The sequence below is a fragment of the Triticum urartu genome, chromosome 5A (assembly GCF_056163025.1).
Source record: "Triticum urartu cultivar PI428250 chromosome 5A, HENAU_Tu73, whole genome shotgun sequence".
In the NCBI taxonomy this organism is placed as follows: Eukaryota; Viridiplantae; Streptophyta; class Magnoliopsida; order Poales; family Poaceae; genus Triticum; species Triticum urartu.
In genome coordinates, this window is record NC_141877.1 from 225,729,258 (window position 1) to 225,745,542 (window position 16,285).

The window sequence follows — 16,285 nt, forward strand, 5'->3', positions numbered from 1 at the left end:
CCCACGGGGAGAGTTGGGAAATTCATTATTTTCAAATTTGAGTTTCCTCAAATTTTGAGAATAGGATCATTTGATTTTTATTATTTTATCATCAATTATTTCTATTACAAAAATATGAGAGAGGGAATAAAATGACTTTCCCAAAATAAAGAAATATTGAGGATTTAATAATAAAATCAAATAAGATTTTATTTCGGAGTTTTTCGTTATTTTATTTGAAATTAGGAAAAATGTGCGTTTTTCAAAATTGCATCAAGGCCCCAAATAAATGTTAACCTTGTGCGGCTTGATTTTAGAAGCCCGGGAAAATTTATTTCGGGATTTTTGTAGTCCGTTTAGTATTTCTTTTTATTTTTATTCCGCGCGTAATTATTTAAAAAAAACAAACCGACCTACGGGCCGTATCCGACCAGGACTCCGGCCCGCTAGCCTTTATAAGCCGGGGGGGGGGGGAGCCCAGCCAAACCCTAGCCTGAGCCACCCCAGCCGCAGCCCCACCGCTACACGCCGCTGCACGCCGCCCGAGGTTCGCCGTGCCTCGAAATCCGCGCCGTTTTTTTTTCGAAAAACCGTACGGTTTTCCGTCGGTTTTACGTCGGTTTTTTTGGTTCCAGTTTTTTTAAATAGATCGGTTTTTCTTCTTCTCGGATTAAATCCGCGATTAAATAGATCGATTTTTTTTAGCGAGCGTTCGTCGTATTTTCTTCTTCTCGGATTAAATCCGCGATTTTTCTGATCGCGATTCCTGATCCGATTTTCGTTTTAGTATAACTTTTCGCTCGTTTATCGGAATCAGATGATTCAAGCGTCTGGAGTTTCGTCTCGAAACCCTCTATCCGTTTAACCAACTTAAACAAGTTTTTGCCACTATAAAAATTGCCTTAGATCCAGATTAGTAGAACGAAGTTGTTTTCTTTCGCCGTTTGACTTTCGTTGCTTTGTTCGATTTGATTCTTTTTACAAACCGGAGTTCTTAAGTGGAACCTTCTGGTTAGATCTCTTATTTGAGTTTTAACTATGCATTAGATGAGTACTTATTGTATGCTTGTTTGTTTGCGATAGAGTACCCGGAGTGCACCGCTTGTTACTTCGAATCGCTAGGTTTCGCGGATCATCAGCAAGGCAAGTAACACTTTGATCATACTTTTTCTACTACCCAGTTTTATTGCATTAGATCAACCCTCACAAATTTCATGACTAGGATCTAATTAAATTTTGGGTTGGGAAGTAGTTGAGGTAGAACCTATTACCTGTTTATTGTCAAACCTTTGGGAGTTACTTCTACGTTTGCCTACATTATGCCATGCTATGCTAGTAGACATGGATTGGGTGAGTGTATCCATGACAGATGTGAGTATTGTTAATTAATGGTTTATCTAAGGTGGCAACTTAAATACACATCTGGGTGGATTGAGGTACCTGGGTATTCCAGGATTGCATGTTTCTTTTTGGACCGCCACCCAGGCTCAAAGGGATCATGAGATTATTCATACTAGAAACTTCCGTGCGCAGCCACAAGCCATTATGGGCGCTAGCGTAGTTGATTAAGTCGTGCGAACTCTTACAGGGTAGACTAGCAGATGTAGGGGAAAGTAGGTGTAACGGTCTATCCATCATAAGGTGCTAGCGCTTCTGAAAGACTATGTCTCGGTCATCCGTCTTCTCAAACACCATGTAGTGCGAGAAACCAAACGGAGGCGATCGAGTCTTGTGCGGAAAAGTGCGCAAACCTCTACAGAGTGTAATAAACTAATCATGATTAGCCGTGTCCCCGGTTATGGACATCTTGAGTATCTAGTACTTGGATTATCATGTGAATCTCAACATGTTACTCTAAATTAATTTTGTTGGGTTTTGATTAATGATGATGTTTAATTGGGATTGAGAATGCTGTCAACCATTCTGAATGTTTAACAACCACCATGATAGTTAAATACATTTATTCCTTTGCAGTAGGGAAAAATTGGCTTTACGCAAAACTGTAACCATAGAGCTTTCCACCAGCCAAATATGCATATAGTATAGCTGTTTCATTCTATTATTCTCTATGTGTTACATTGCCAGCGTATTCCATGTGCTGACCCGTTTCAGGCTACAACGTTAATGTTGCAGACTTTTCAGACGACGATTAAGGAGTTTTTAGGTCGTTGTTCTATACTCAGTGATGCCGTTGGAGTTGATGGACTCACTTATCTTCCAAGCCTTCTGCTGTTATCGTTATTAGATGGCCTTAAGCCATATTTATTGTAATAAGTTCTCTATTGAGACACTCGATGTAATAAGTGTGTGATTGCTACTCTGTTATAAATCCTCTGAGTACTGTGTGGTGTCAGCATTACTGATCCAGGGATGACACCGGAGCACAGAGATCAAACTGTTTGAGGTCTGGTCGCTACATAGCTCTTCCCCTATAATATGCTTTCCTTCGGGGCAGGTTCTTTAAAAAGAAAAGAAGAAAACGTGAGACCGATTGACTTCTCCGTCCTCAGCTTGTTGAATTACATGGTGGAGTTAGGGCTCCCGTATAAAACATATAGTAGTGGGTTGAGTGTTGTCAACAGAATACAGTAGGTATAATGCAATAATAAAATATGAATGGGTTTACAACAATACCTAAAGTGGTGATTTGCTTGATTATACTAACAGATCTCACGAGTTCTCTGTTGAGTTTTGTGTGCTGAAGTTTTCAATTTTTGAGTGAGATCACGATGGGTGAAGGAATAAGGAATGGAAAGAGCCTAAGCTTGGGGATGCTTAAGGCACTCCAAGGTAATATTCAAGGACTCCCAAGCATCTAACTTGGGGATGCCCCAGAAGGCATCCCCTCTTTCTTCTACCAACTATTGGTAAATTACTTGGAGCTATATTTTTATTCATCACATGATATGAGTTTTGTTGGAGTGTTGTGTATTATATGAGGCTTCGTTTGCTTTTTAGTTTTCCACAATCATCTTTGATGAACACACCTTTTTGAGATGGACACACATTATTCATGATTTGTTAGAATACTCTATGTGCTTCACTTACATCTTTTGAGCTAGGCAGTTGCTCTAGTGCTTCACTTATATCTTTTAGAGAAATGTTTAAGCAATGTTGTACTGGGAGTTGGAAGCTGGTTCTTAGGTTCATAATGGCAGGTGAAGCATGCCATCGTCGAGAAAAGTCTTAGGCAATTGCTAGACCAGGTCACAACATCGTTGTGACAACAAGTGGTGCTGCGTACACTTTTGGGTCCAACAACTCTGTCAACTTGGCCATGCCAGTTTAGAAGAGTAGAGACCACGTCCTGTCAGGTGCTTCTAGAATTTACAGTTACCACGAATTTAACCATGACTCAAATGTCTCTGAGAAGAGTGTTAAGCTTTTGTTGGCACTCTTGTAGATCATTGCAGGGGGTTTGAATTATTCAGGTAGCAGCAGGAGCAGGCCATATAATGCTTGTCAGTGATGCTGGTAGGGTGTATGCATTTGGGAAGGATTCTTTCGGAGAGGTAGAATTTGGGAATCAAGTTTCAAGGGTTGTGACTACATCACAAATGACAGAGTCATTGAAGGATATGTACATTGTACAAGCAACAATTGGGAACTTCTTTACTGCCGTTTTATCTCTGGAGGGATGTGTGTATACGTTTTCTTGGGGCAGTGACATGAAGCTTGGTCATTAGACAGAGCCAAACGATGTGCATCCTCATCTTCTCGCAGGCCCTCTTGAGAACATTCCAGTTGTGCAGATAGATGTATGCTATTATTGTCTCCATGCTCTCGCATGCCAACCAAGTGGCATGTAAGATTTTCCATCCCAAACATCATGTGATCATCGATATGATGCATTACATGCTATTTTTTATGAAGGGAGTGAAGGAAATATGCCCTAGAGGCAATAATAAAGTTGTTATTTTATATTTCCTTATATCATGATAAATGTTTATTATTCATGCTAGAATTGTATTAACAGGAAACTTGATACATGTGTGGATACATAGACAAAACACCGTGTCCCAAGTAAGCCTCTACTAGACTAGCTCGTTAATCAAAGATGGTTAAGTTTGCTAACCATAGACATGTGTTGTCATTTGATGAACGAGATCACATCATTAGGAGAATGATGTGATGGACAAGACCCATTCGTTAACTTAGCATAATGGTTGTTCAGTTTTATTGCTATAGCTTTCTTCATGTCATATACATATTCCTTTAACTATGAGATTATGCAACTCCTGGATACCGGAAGAATGCCTTATGTGCTATGAAACATCAAAAAGTAACTAGGTGATTATAAAGATGCTCTAAAGGTATCTCTGAAGATGTTTGTTGGGTTGGCATAGATCGAGATTAGGATTTGTCACTCCGAGTATCGGAGAGGTATCTCTGGGCCCTCTCGGTAATGCACATCATAATAGGCCTTGCAAGCAATGTGACTAATAAGTTAGTTTCAGGATGATGCATTATGGAACGAGTAAAGAGACTTGCCGGTAACGAGATTGAACTAGGTATGAAGATACCGACGATCAAATCTCGGGCAAGTAACATACCGATGACAAAGGGAATAATGTATGTTGCCATTATGGTAGGACTGATAAAGACCTTCATAGAATATGTGGGAACCAATATGAGCATCCAGGTTCCGCTATTGGTTATTGACCGAAGAGGTGTCTCGGTCATGTCTACATAGTTCTCGAACCCGTAGGGTCCGCACGCTTAACGTTCGATGACGATTTGTATTATATGAGTTATGTGATTTGGTGACCGAATGTTGTTTAGGGTCCTGGATGAGATCAAATACATGACGATGAGTCTCGAAATGGTCGATAGGTAAAGATTCATATATAGTACGATAGTATTTGGACACCGGAAGTGTTCCAGGGGTACCGGGTACGTATCGGGTCACCGGAAAGGGTTCCGGGCACCCCCCCGGCAAAGATATGGGCCTTATTGGGCCAAGGGCGGGACAGACCAGCCGCTAGTGGGCTGGTGCGCCCCCATATGAGCTGGCCTAAGTGGAGAAAGGAAAAGGGGAGGAGGAAAGTAAATAGAGGGAATAGGATTCCCCCTTCCTTTCCCCTCTCCCCTCTTTCCTTTCCCCCTCCGAAGAAAAGGAAAGGGGGAGGCCAAATTGGAGGAGGCCCCCAAGTAGGATTCCTCCCACTTGGGGCGCCCCATGGATGTCCCCCTCCCACCTATATATATGTGGGGAAGGGGCTCCTAGAACACACAACAAACATTGTTAGTCGTGTGCGGCGCCCCCTCCATAGTTTACGCATCCGGTCATATTCACGTAGTGCTTAGGCGAAGCCCTGCGCGGATCACTTCACCATCACCGTCACCACGCCGTCGTGCTGATGGAACTCTCCCTCGGAACTTTGCTGGATCAAGAGTTCGAGGGATGTCATCGAGCTGAACGTGTGCAGAACTCGGAGGTGTCGTACGTTCGGTACTTGATTGGTCGGAACGAGAAGAAGTTCGACTACATCAACCGTGTTGTCAAACGCTTCCGCTTTCGGTCTACGAGGGTACGTGGACACACTCCCCCCCTCTTGTTGCTATGCATCTCCTAGATATATCTTGCGTGAGCGTAGGAAATTTTTTTAAATTGCATGCTACATTCCCCAACAGTGGCATCTGAGCAAGGCTATGCGTAGATGATATGCACGAGTAGAACACAAAGAGTTGTGGGCGGCGATAGTCATACTGCTTACACCAACGTCTTATTTTGATTCGGCGGTATTGTTGTATGAAGCGGCCCAGACCAACCTTACATGACCACGTTCATGTTTTTGGTTCCATCGAGAGACATGCAACTTGTTTTGCATAAAGGTGGCTGGCAGGTGGCTGTTTCTCCAACTTTAGTTGAATCGAATTTGATTATGATTGCTCCCTGACTATAGCGCGAGAAAACTCCTGTCTGCTAGGATTACATTGGTGTTTCCCCAAAGAGGAAGGGATGATGTAGCACAGTGAAGGTAGGTATTTCCCTCAGTGATGAAACCGAGGTTATCGAACCAGTAGGAGAGCCAAGCAACACAACGTAAACAGCACCTGCACACAAATGACAACACCTCGCAACTCGACCTGTTAAAGGGGTTGTTAATCCCTTTCGGGTAATGATGCTAGAAAATTTTTAGTAGATTGAAATAATAGATCGTAAATAAAATACTGTGCAGCAAAGTTTTTTTTGTATTTTTGGTTTAATAGATTTGAATAAAAATGCAAAGGAAAAGTAGATCGCAAGCAAATATATGAGAAAGAATACCCGGGGGCCGTAGGTTTCACTAGTGTCTTCTCTCGAGAAAGATAGCAAACGGCGGGTAAACAAATTACTGTTGAGCAATTGATAGAACCTCAAATAATTATGACGATATCCAAGCAATGAACATTACATAGGCATCACGTCGAAGATTAGTAGACTGACTCCTGCATGCATCCACTACTATTACTCCATGCATCGACCGCTATCCAGAATGCATCTAGTGTATTAAGTTCATTGAAAAATGGAGTAATGCAATAAGAACGATGACATGATGTAGACGAGATCCATTTATCTATTGCGTAGATATATATCCCATCTTTTATCCTTAGTAGCAATGATACATACGTGTCGGTTCCCTTTCTGTCACTGGGATCAAGCACCCTAAGATCGAACCCACACTACTGCAGGATGCTGCTAACACGACACTACAATCAGAGACCCTTCGGCGAAACTATGTGCGATGCCATAATTGCAAACGGTGGTGTAAAATAACCGTAAAAAAGGTGCAAAATGTTTGCAATGGAGGATGCATCAAACACAGTTCAGATTTTAGTTGTGTGTGCGATGCAGGGCATACGGTTCAGCTCAATTAACTATTTGTGATGAGGAGGAACAAAAGAAACGGGCAACCAGATGAAGGCGTGTGTGATATACAGCATACGGTTCACTAGGATGAACTGTGTGTGATTAGACAACACAAAAGAAACGGTCAGCCCGATCAAGGTGTGTGCAATGTACAGCAGGCGGTTCACTCGGATGAACTGTTTGTGATTAGGCAAGAGAACAGAAACGGTTCAATATAACAAGATGTGTGTGATACGCGGCAAACAGGTATGTAATCAGAAATGTGTGCAAAGACCAATAATGACGCAGACGATTGCTTCTAATAAGATGTATGTGATATGCTCTGTCTACACAACATCTATTGGCCATTGTGGGACGGGCGGTCATCCGGATACGCCATAATGATGTCAAGAGGCATTCCTATCAGCAAGGACTACTTGTTCCACTAGTAGCTCATGTAAGAAAACTATCAAGTTAAGTGTGCTCAGGCTGGAGCAGCCATCGGACGGGTGACTGGATGGGAAGTTGTGTCGATGTTAAATTAGGTGATGGGATGGGTCATTTCGGTCAACTGACCGAAATGCCCCATTCTCTTAGCTAATTTAACCTCGAGGTCCTTGTTATTTATTTATTTTTTTTATTTTTTAACACATGTTAAAGAAGGTATACCGCATTACTTTTTGACAATGTGCGATACGTGGCATACAGTTGATCCATCCGACCTATTTGTGATGGAATAGGCCGTGTGTGTTGTGGGCAAACACTTGCTAGTATTCAACCGTTTGGGATTGATGAATTCATCACCGATGGGTTCCCTAGTGTGGTACATGTTCATCTGATCATCATCTACTTCTTGTGCTAGCTCGATGCTAAGTTTCCATTAATTGATGGCGTTTTATAAACACGCCACCGTTTCCCGCCATTTCCTCACCTATTTTCCGCCTGCTATATTGCGCATAGGGGGTGCGAGACGCACGGAGGCGCCAAGCGCAGCCTGTAGCACATCCACCTTTTCCAAGCATGCCAACACACCAAAGCGCCGCCTCTGCCATCAACCTCATCGACGAGGAAAACGAGCAGGCGCCATGGCCCGTCGAGGCCGAGGCGCTCCCCGGCAACTAGATGGACGATGCCGTGATGCGCGTCATCGCCAGGGTTGAGCAGACCTTTGGCGCATGGCACTTGAGCGTCACAGATCAAGATAGGCATGTCAGCGCCGACAGGCTGCAGCTCGCCGCACAACATGATCGATGGTGCACCGCAGAGCAAGCTAGGCGTGTCTGTGTCGATAGGCTGCGGCTCGCCGCACGGAGAGACCGTTGGAGCGCCGCAGAGCGAGAGGCGCGGCGCGCCGCACAGCAAGATGGGATCAAGAGGCGCTTGCCTACTGTCAACACGGCCCTGCAGCTGGGTACACGTCCTGTCAGTACCCCCATTCCTCACCAGGAGTGGGCAGAGGCCCTCAGCATCATACTTGCACCAGAGGCCGGCCGTGCTGTACTTGCACTGGACACCCGCCGCGCCGTTCGCATGGGTGCCTCCGTTCGCCTTGTCCGCGGCCCGCCGGATGCTAACGCGCTGGTCCGTAGGCTCGACCACTTCCTTGGCCTAGGTGTCCACCTGGGCGCAGTAGAGGAACATGGCCATCGCATCCTCGAGCTGGTGATCTTCGATGAAATATCCAACTTGGAGCTCGAGATCGCGCTCCAGATGTACCGCGAGCATGTCAACAGCTTGGACGAACGCGTGCACGAGTTCAGGCAGAGACAAGAGCTACCCTAGGCAAGGGAGGCTGGTCATGGTCTCATGGACCCGTTTTATTTTGAAAAGTCGTTTCAACGTGGATAGCTATGTATTCACAGCAATCATAGTATTGCTCTGTTTCAATGTGTGTACTCTGTTTTCCATTCTCATATGTTCTGTTTCAATGTGTGTATATACGCTTTCCATTCTGTATATGTGGATGATAACAGCTAGATTCAAATTAGTATAGAAAAACAGATAGAAAATGGAATTCATAACATATATATATATATATATTAATTGTTCATTAGATCATCACAGAATATATATATATGTACATAATATCATCACATATACGTGATGATACTTAACTACTAGGTACAATGCATAAAATTGAAAATGATTAATACTAAAACTAATAATCCCTCCTGGGGCCAGTATTCCGGTAGCCCCTCGCCAGCAGCTCCCTGGTGCACGGCGTCTTCCCAGTGCAGAGGCAGTACTCCGACTCCTCCGCCTCGCAGCGCTTAACGTACCGATCTGCCTCTTGCTGGTGGACGCGCGCGGACGATCTTGCCATTTCGTTGGCCCCCGCCGGAGCTCCTCGTCGGTGGCACGCTAGAGCTTATTAGCCCAGCTGCACGTAGCGACGAGGCGCCTAGTGCCTATTTTAACGCCCCGAGACCATTGTGCCAGGTGTCCTCCAGTTATTTGCTGTTGTTGCCTTGTCATTACTTGCGTGTCATGCATCTCATATCATGTCATCATGTGCATCGCATTTGCATACATGTTCGTCTCATGCATCCGAGCATTTTCCCCGTTGTCCGTTTTGCAATCCGGCGCTCCTATGTCATCCGGTGTCCCTTTCTACCTCTTTTCATGTGCGGGTGTTAAACGTTTTCGGATTGGACCAAGACTTGTCATGCGGCCCTGGTTTACTACCGGTAGACCGCCTGTCAAGTTTCGTGCCATTTGGACTTCGTTTGATACTCCAACGGTTAACCGAGGGACCGAAAAGGCCTCGTGTGTGTTGCAGCCCAACACCCCTCCAAAGTGGCCCAAAACCCACCTAAACCCCCTCCATCATCTAGGCCGTTTGATCACGATCGCGTGGCCACAAACCGCACCTCATTTGGACTCTCCTAGCTCCCTCTACCTATAAATATGTGGCCTCCCCTGAAAAATTCGCGGATGAACCCTAATCCTTTTCCCCTCTCGCCCGACGGACATGTCCGTCCCGGACGAATGAGATCGCGCCGCCAGCCCGGGCGAATCGGAGACCGCCATCTGTCCGCCGCCGCACTCTCTCTCATCAGCCCCGCCGGCGGCCCGCGGGACCTAGTTCGGGCCCGCGCGAGCCCATCTCGCTACCGCCGCCACCCCGCGGGCGCCCGCGCCCGCCCCCGCGCCCGCTGGATTCCGCTCCGCGCTGCCCGCGCATCCTCCGCTGGAGCTACGCTGCCGCCTCCCGCTCGCTGCCGAGCGCCGCCGCCGCCATGCGCATCCTCCGCGTCGCCGCCTCCTTTCTCCGCCGCCACGCCCGAGCTCGTCGGCGAGCTCGCCCTGCCACCGGACCGCGCCGCCATGCCCGCGGGTGCTCCACCGTCCTGCCATGCACGCCGCCCGCCAGACCTCGCGTGTACCACCGCGCCTCGCCGGAGTTCGCACCTCGCCGGAGCTCGAAAGCTCGTCAGAACCTATCTCCAGCCAGATCCGGGCGGGTGGATGAGATCCACCCGTCCCCCGATCCAAATGCCCCCGTCCCGATTCGGATCCGCCCCGTCCTGGATCTCCTCGTCCCGGGTTGACTTTTCCCGCGAGGTCTAAATCTCGTCCAAGTCCTAGTAATTTTATGCATATTTCATCACATCATAACTTCATCACCATGGCTCCGATTCATGCGCGTAGCATATCAAAATGTTCGTCTCGAAGAGTACATCATTTCATCTCACTGCATTATTTTCATTTGAGCTCATCTTGATGCCCGAAATGCTGTTGGAAGAGGGCTATGCGATGTTAGTTTCAGATCCGTATCAGCAAATGCACTTTTGTCATTTTTGCCATGATTGATGTGTGCATGCTATGATCCTGAGCTCTACATATGTTTTGAAGAATGTCATGCCATATTTACAGGGGTGTATGCCATGTATTTTTTTGATCTATGTGGTGACTAGCACAAGCATACAAACTAGCTTACTCAATGATGCTGTTTTCAGGGACTTAGAATTTCACTAAGTCCTTGCCCTGTCATTATTTTTATGCCATATGTTCATGTTGTTTACTAGTGATATGTGCCTCTTTTGAGCATGATCAGTAAGGATGTTTTGTAGATAATGTTGTGCTCTATCCATCCATGTCTTTGTTTGCAATATGGAGCACCCTAGCTTGAGTCAATCGAGCTCTACTTTTGCTATAAAATGTTCCTCGCAGATTGTTAACATGGTTAGCAATTTTTCCGAGCTTGTTGTAGTTGATCCGTGCATGCTATGATGTTGTTCTTGCCATGTCTAGCTTCTATGCCATGTCTATTTGCTGGGTGTATGCTTAGTTTGTCATGCAATGCCTCGTAGTGAGTGCATCGAGCTCATAAACATGCCTTCTCGTTATCTGTTTTGCCATGCTCCAGTTTTTCACTTTCTGAATCTATTTTCGTTAATTGCTATGTTCACATGCTTGCAATTGTATTTTCTGATCCCTTTTGGCTCATGGTCACTAAGGGACTTTTGTTGTATGCCTTGAGTAGCTTCATGCCATGCCTTGCTTTGCCTTGATATGTTCCTGTAGCATGTAGTTATCGTGCTCTAAACATTGCTTCCTGATGATAAATTCCTGACTTGCTGTTTATTTCACTGTCTGAAACCTGTAATCTTTTGCACTTTGCCATGCTTGTTTGAACCTGCTATTGAGTGAATTAGCCGTAGCTCAGTGTTCATCTTTTGTAAAGCAACATGATTGGATCCTTGCCATGTATTTTGTTGCCATGTTTGAGTGCAGTAGCTTATTTATCTTGATGCATTTAGTAGGCTACTTGTTGTTAATCGCAGATCGGTGCCATATTCGTTTTGCTTGCCATTTGCAAACCGTGCATCCAATTCCGGTGATCTTTATATTGTTTTCGACCAAAATCAACTCCTCTTTCCAGTGGCACTATTGGAATTCCAAGTTGAGGCCAGGTTCTATCATTTCTCTCCAAGTCATGCATATGCATCACATATCGCATCCCGCATACCATGCCATGTTTTGCATCATTGTTGCTTGTGCATTGCACGTGGTTGATTGTGTCTCCCTTTTCTTGTGTTCTTTCTTTGGGTAGAGCCGGGAGACGAGTACATGATTGAGGAGCCCGTCGAGTACGTGTTCGAGGTTCAAGCTTTTCGTCTTCTCAGAGAACTTTGCAGGCAAGATGGCCATACCCTCGAAATCACTTCTAACTTTGCTTGCTAGATGCTCGCTCTTTTGCTATGCCTATGCTACGATACCTACCACTTGCTTATCATGCCTCCCATATTGCCATGTCAAGCCTCTAGCCCACCTTGTCCTTGTTTGGCTATGTTACCGCTTTGCTCAGCCCCTCTTATAGCGTTGTTAGTTGCAGGTGAAGATTGGAGTTTGTTCCATGTTGGAACATGGATATTTTGTTGGGATATCACAATATCTCTTATTTAATTAATGCATCTATATACTTGGTAAATGGTGGAAGGCTCGGCCTTATGCCTGGTGTTTTGTTCCACTCTTGCCGCCCTAGTTTCCGTCATATCGGTGTTATGTTCCCGGATTTTGCGTTCCTTACACGGTTGGGATATAATGGGAACCCCTTGACAGTTCGCCTTGAATAAAACTCCTCCAGCAATACCCAACAATGGTTTTACCATTTGCCACCTAGCCTCTTTTTCCCTTGGGTTCCACGGACTCAAGGGTCATCTTTATTAACCCCCCCCCCCCCCCGCGGGAAAGTGCTCCTCTGAGTGTGTAACCGTGATGGTCTCTTTGGGCGGTGTTGCTTAACTTAATTTAAAATGCATCAACCGCGTGTGTAACCGTGATGGTCTCTTCTCGGCGGAGTCTGGGAGGTGAACACGGTGTTGGAGTTATGCTTGACGTAGGTTGTTCTAGGATCACTTCTTGATCATAGTTCATCGATCGTGCTTTGCCTTCTCTTCTCGCTCTCATTTGCGTATGTTTAGCCACCATATATGCTAGTCGCTTGCTCCAACTCCACCTCATACCTTTTACCCTTCCTATAAGCTTAAATAGTCTTGATCGCGAGGGTGTGAGATTGCTGAGTCCCCGTGACTCACAGATACTTCCAAAACCAGTTTGCAGGTGCCGATGAGACCGTGCAGGTGACGCAACCGAGCTCAAGGAGGAGCTTGTTGAAGTTCGTGTTCGTCATGTTGTTCCATTTCCAGTTGATCAGTAGTGGAGCCCAGTTGGGACGATTGGGGATCTGTGTAGCATTTGGGGTAGTCTTCTTTCATTTTGGGTTCCATAGTAGGACCTTGTTTGTATCTGGATGATGTAATGCTTTATTCTTGTATTGTGTGAAGTGGCGATTGTAAGGCAACTATGTATCTCTTTCCCTTATGTATTACATGGGTTGTGTGAAGATTACCTCACTTGCGACATTGCTTTCAATGCGGTTATGCCTCTAAGTCATGCTTCGACACATGGGAGATATAGCCGCATCGAGGGTGTGACACCTATGACCTTCCTCACGAAGTACCCGTCTTCATACACCTCCTCGTCACGATGACGCGCCCGCCCCCTGTAACACCCTCGATGCGACTATAGTTCCCACGTGTCGAGGCACGATTTAGAGACATAATCGCATTGAAGGCATATGTCGCAAGTTAGGCAATCTTCACAACATCCCATGTAATATATAGATAATAAAAGGGGAGATAACATAGTTGGCTTACACTCGCCACATCAATCAAGTACATAAATAACATTACATCAATCAAACACTCATGGCCCGACTACGGCACCAAAATAAAAGATAACCCAACATGCGACCCGGTCCCGATCACCCCCAACTGGGCACCACTACTGATCATCAGGAAAGGAAACATAGTATCGTTGAGAGTCCTCGTCGAACTCCCACTTGAGCTCAAGCGCGTCACCTAGAGCGGAATCATCAAGCCCTGCATCTGGTGTAATAGTAATCTGTGAGCCACAGGGACTCAGCAATCTCGCACCCTCACGATCAAGACTATTTAAGCTTAATAGGTAAGACAGGGTAAATATATGTGGAGCTACAACAAGCGACTAGCATATATGGTGGCTAACCTGTTCGCAAAAGAGAGCGAGAAGAGGAGGGAAAGCGCGAGCAAGAAACTAGAGGATAACCTGCGACAAGCATTACTCCAACACCGTGTTCACTTCCTGAACTCCGCTGAGAAGAGACCATCACGGTAACTCACACTGTTGATTCATTTTAAATGAGTTAAGGTTCAAGTTATCTACAACCGGACATTAACAAATTCCCATCTGCCCATAACCGCGGGCACGGCTTTAGAAAGTTCAAATCCCTGCAGGGGAGTCCCAACTTAACCCATGACAAGCTCTCACGGTCAACGAAGGAATAGACCTCCTCCCAAGATGTTCCGATCAGACTCGGTATCTCGGTTCTTCAAGACACTTCGACAGGTTAAAACAAGACCAACAACACCACCCAGATGTGCCGAGAAATCCCGATAGGAGCTGCACATATCTCGTTCTCAGGGCACACCGGATGAGCAAGACGTCGGGTAGGCCAGCCCAGAGTTTCCCCTGGTAGCCCCGGACATCGCTCGGTTGGACCAACACTCAGAGGAGCACTGGCCCGGGGGGGCTAAAATAAGATGATCCTCAGGCTCCGGAAACCCAAGGGAGAAAGAGGCTAGGTGGAAAATGGTAAAACCAAGGTTGGGCATTGCTGGAAAAGCTTTAATCAAGGCGAACTATCAAGGGTTTCCCATTATAACCCAACCGCGTAAGGAACGCAAAATCCGGGAACATAACACTGATATGACGGAAACTAGGGTGGAAAGAGTGGAACAAAACACTAGGCGAGAGGCCGAGCCTTCCACCCTTTACCAAGTATATAGATGCATTAAGATAACATGGCAATAGGATGATATCCCAACAAGTAAATAATGTTCTAACAAGGAACGGTCTCCAATCTTCACCTGCAACTAGCAACGCTATAAGAGGGGCTGAGCAAAGCGGTAACATAGCCAATCAACGGTTTGCTAGGACATGGTGGGTTAGAGGTTTTACATGGCAATTTGGGAGGCTTGAAAGCAAGTGGTAGGCATCGTAGCATTGGCATAGCAAAAGAGCGAGCAATCTAGCATAGCAAAGATAGTAGTGATTTCGAGGGTATGATCATCTTGCCTGCAAAGTTGTCAGAGTTGACTGGATCCTCGAAAGCAAACTCAACGGGATCCTCGTTAGCGAACTCGTCTCCCGGCTCTACCCAAACAAGACAAACAAGCAAACGGAACACAATCAACCACGTGCAAAGCTCAAACAATATGATGCAAAGATGATATGCTATGCGGGATGCGATGCGGGATGCATATGCAAGATGTGACACGGAATGCATGAACCTGGCCTCAACTTGGGAATCCAAGTGTGCCACTGGAAATATGAGATGAAATCGCTTGAAAACGATATAAAGAACGCCGGAATCGGAGTTACGGTTTGGAAATGGTAAGCAATTCAAATATGACCACGTTCTGCGATTTATAGCAAGTAGAGCATGCTACAGCACCCAAACATGACAACAAAATACATGGAAGGGATGCATTCATGATGCTTAACAAAATTCTAGCACTGAGCTACGGCCAATTCATCCATTAACAGGTTCAACCAAGCATGGAAAAAATGCATATGGTAAACAGATTTCAGACTTCGGAGCAGCAAAACTCCATGCTACAAGACCTGAACATGGGAAAGTAAAACATGGAATGGAGCTACTCAAAGATCTTAACAAAAGTCCCTTAGTGACCTTGAGCCAAAAGGGATAAGGAAATACAATTGCAAGCATGTGAACATGGCAAAAACATAATCAGTTCTCAGACTTAGTGAAAACTAGAACATGCTGAAACAGATATCAAGTAGGCATGTTTACGAGCTCGATGCACTCACTACAGAGCAAGTCATGGCAAACTAAGCATACACCCATCAAAAATACATAAAATGCAAGCTATACATGGCAAGAACAATAGCATAGCATGCACGGATCAACTACAACATCACCAGAAAAATCGCTAACAAGTAGAAAATCTGCCCAGATTCACGAAGTAGCAAAAGTAGAGCTCGATTAACTCAAGCTAGGGTGCTCCATAATTGCAAACAAAGACAGAGATGGATAGAGCACTACAATATTAACAAAACATCCTTACTAATCATCCTCAAAAGAGGCACGGATAACTAGGAAACAACATGAACATATGGCCATATGAGATAAACTGGTCAAGGACTTGGTGAAATGCTAAGTCCCTGAAATCAGCATTACCAAGTGCCTCACTTGGCAAGCTTGTGCTAGTCACCACACACATCACAAAAATACATGGGTTGCACCTCTAGAAAGATGGCAAGACCCTTAACAAAACATATGTAGGGCTCATGGGCATATCATGCACACAATAATCATGGCAAAAATGACAAATATCTAAATGGAGCAGCAGATCTGACAATTAACTCAAGTAGCACTCTTCTAACAGCATTCGGGCATCAAGATGA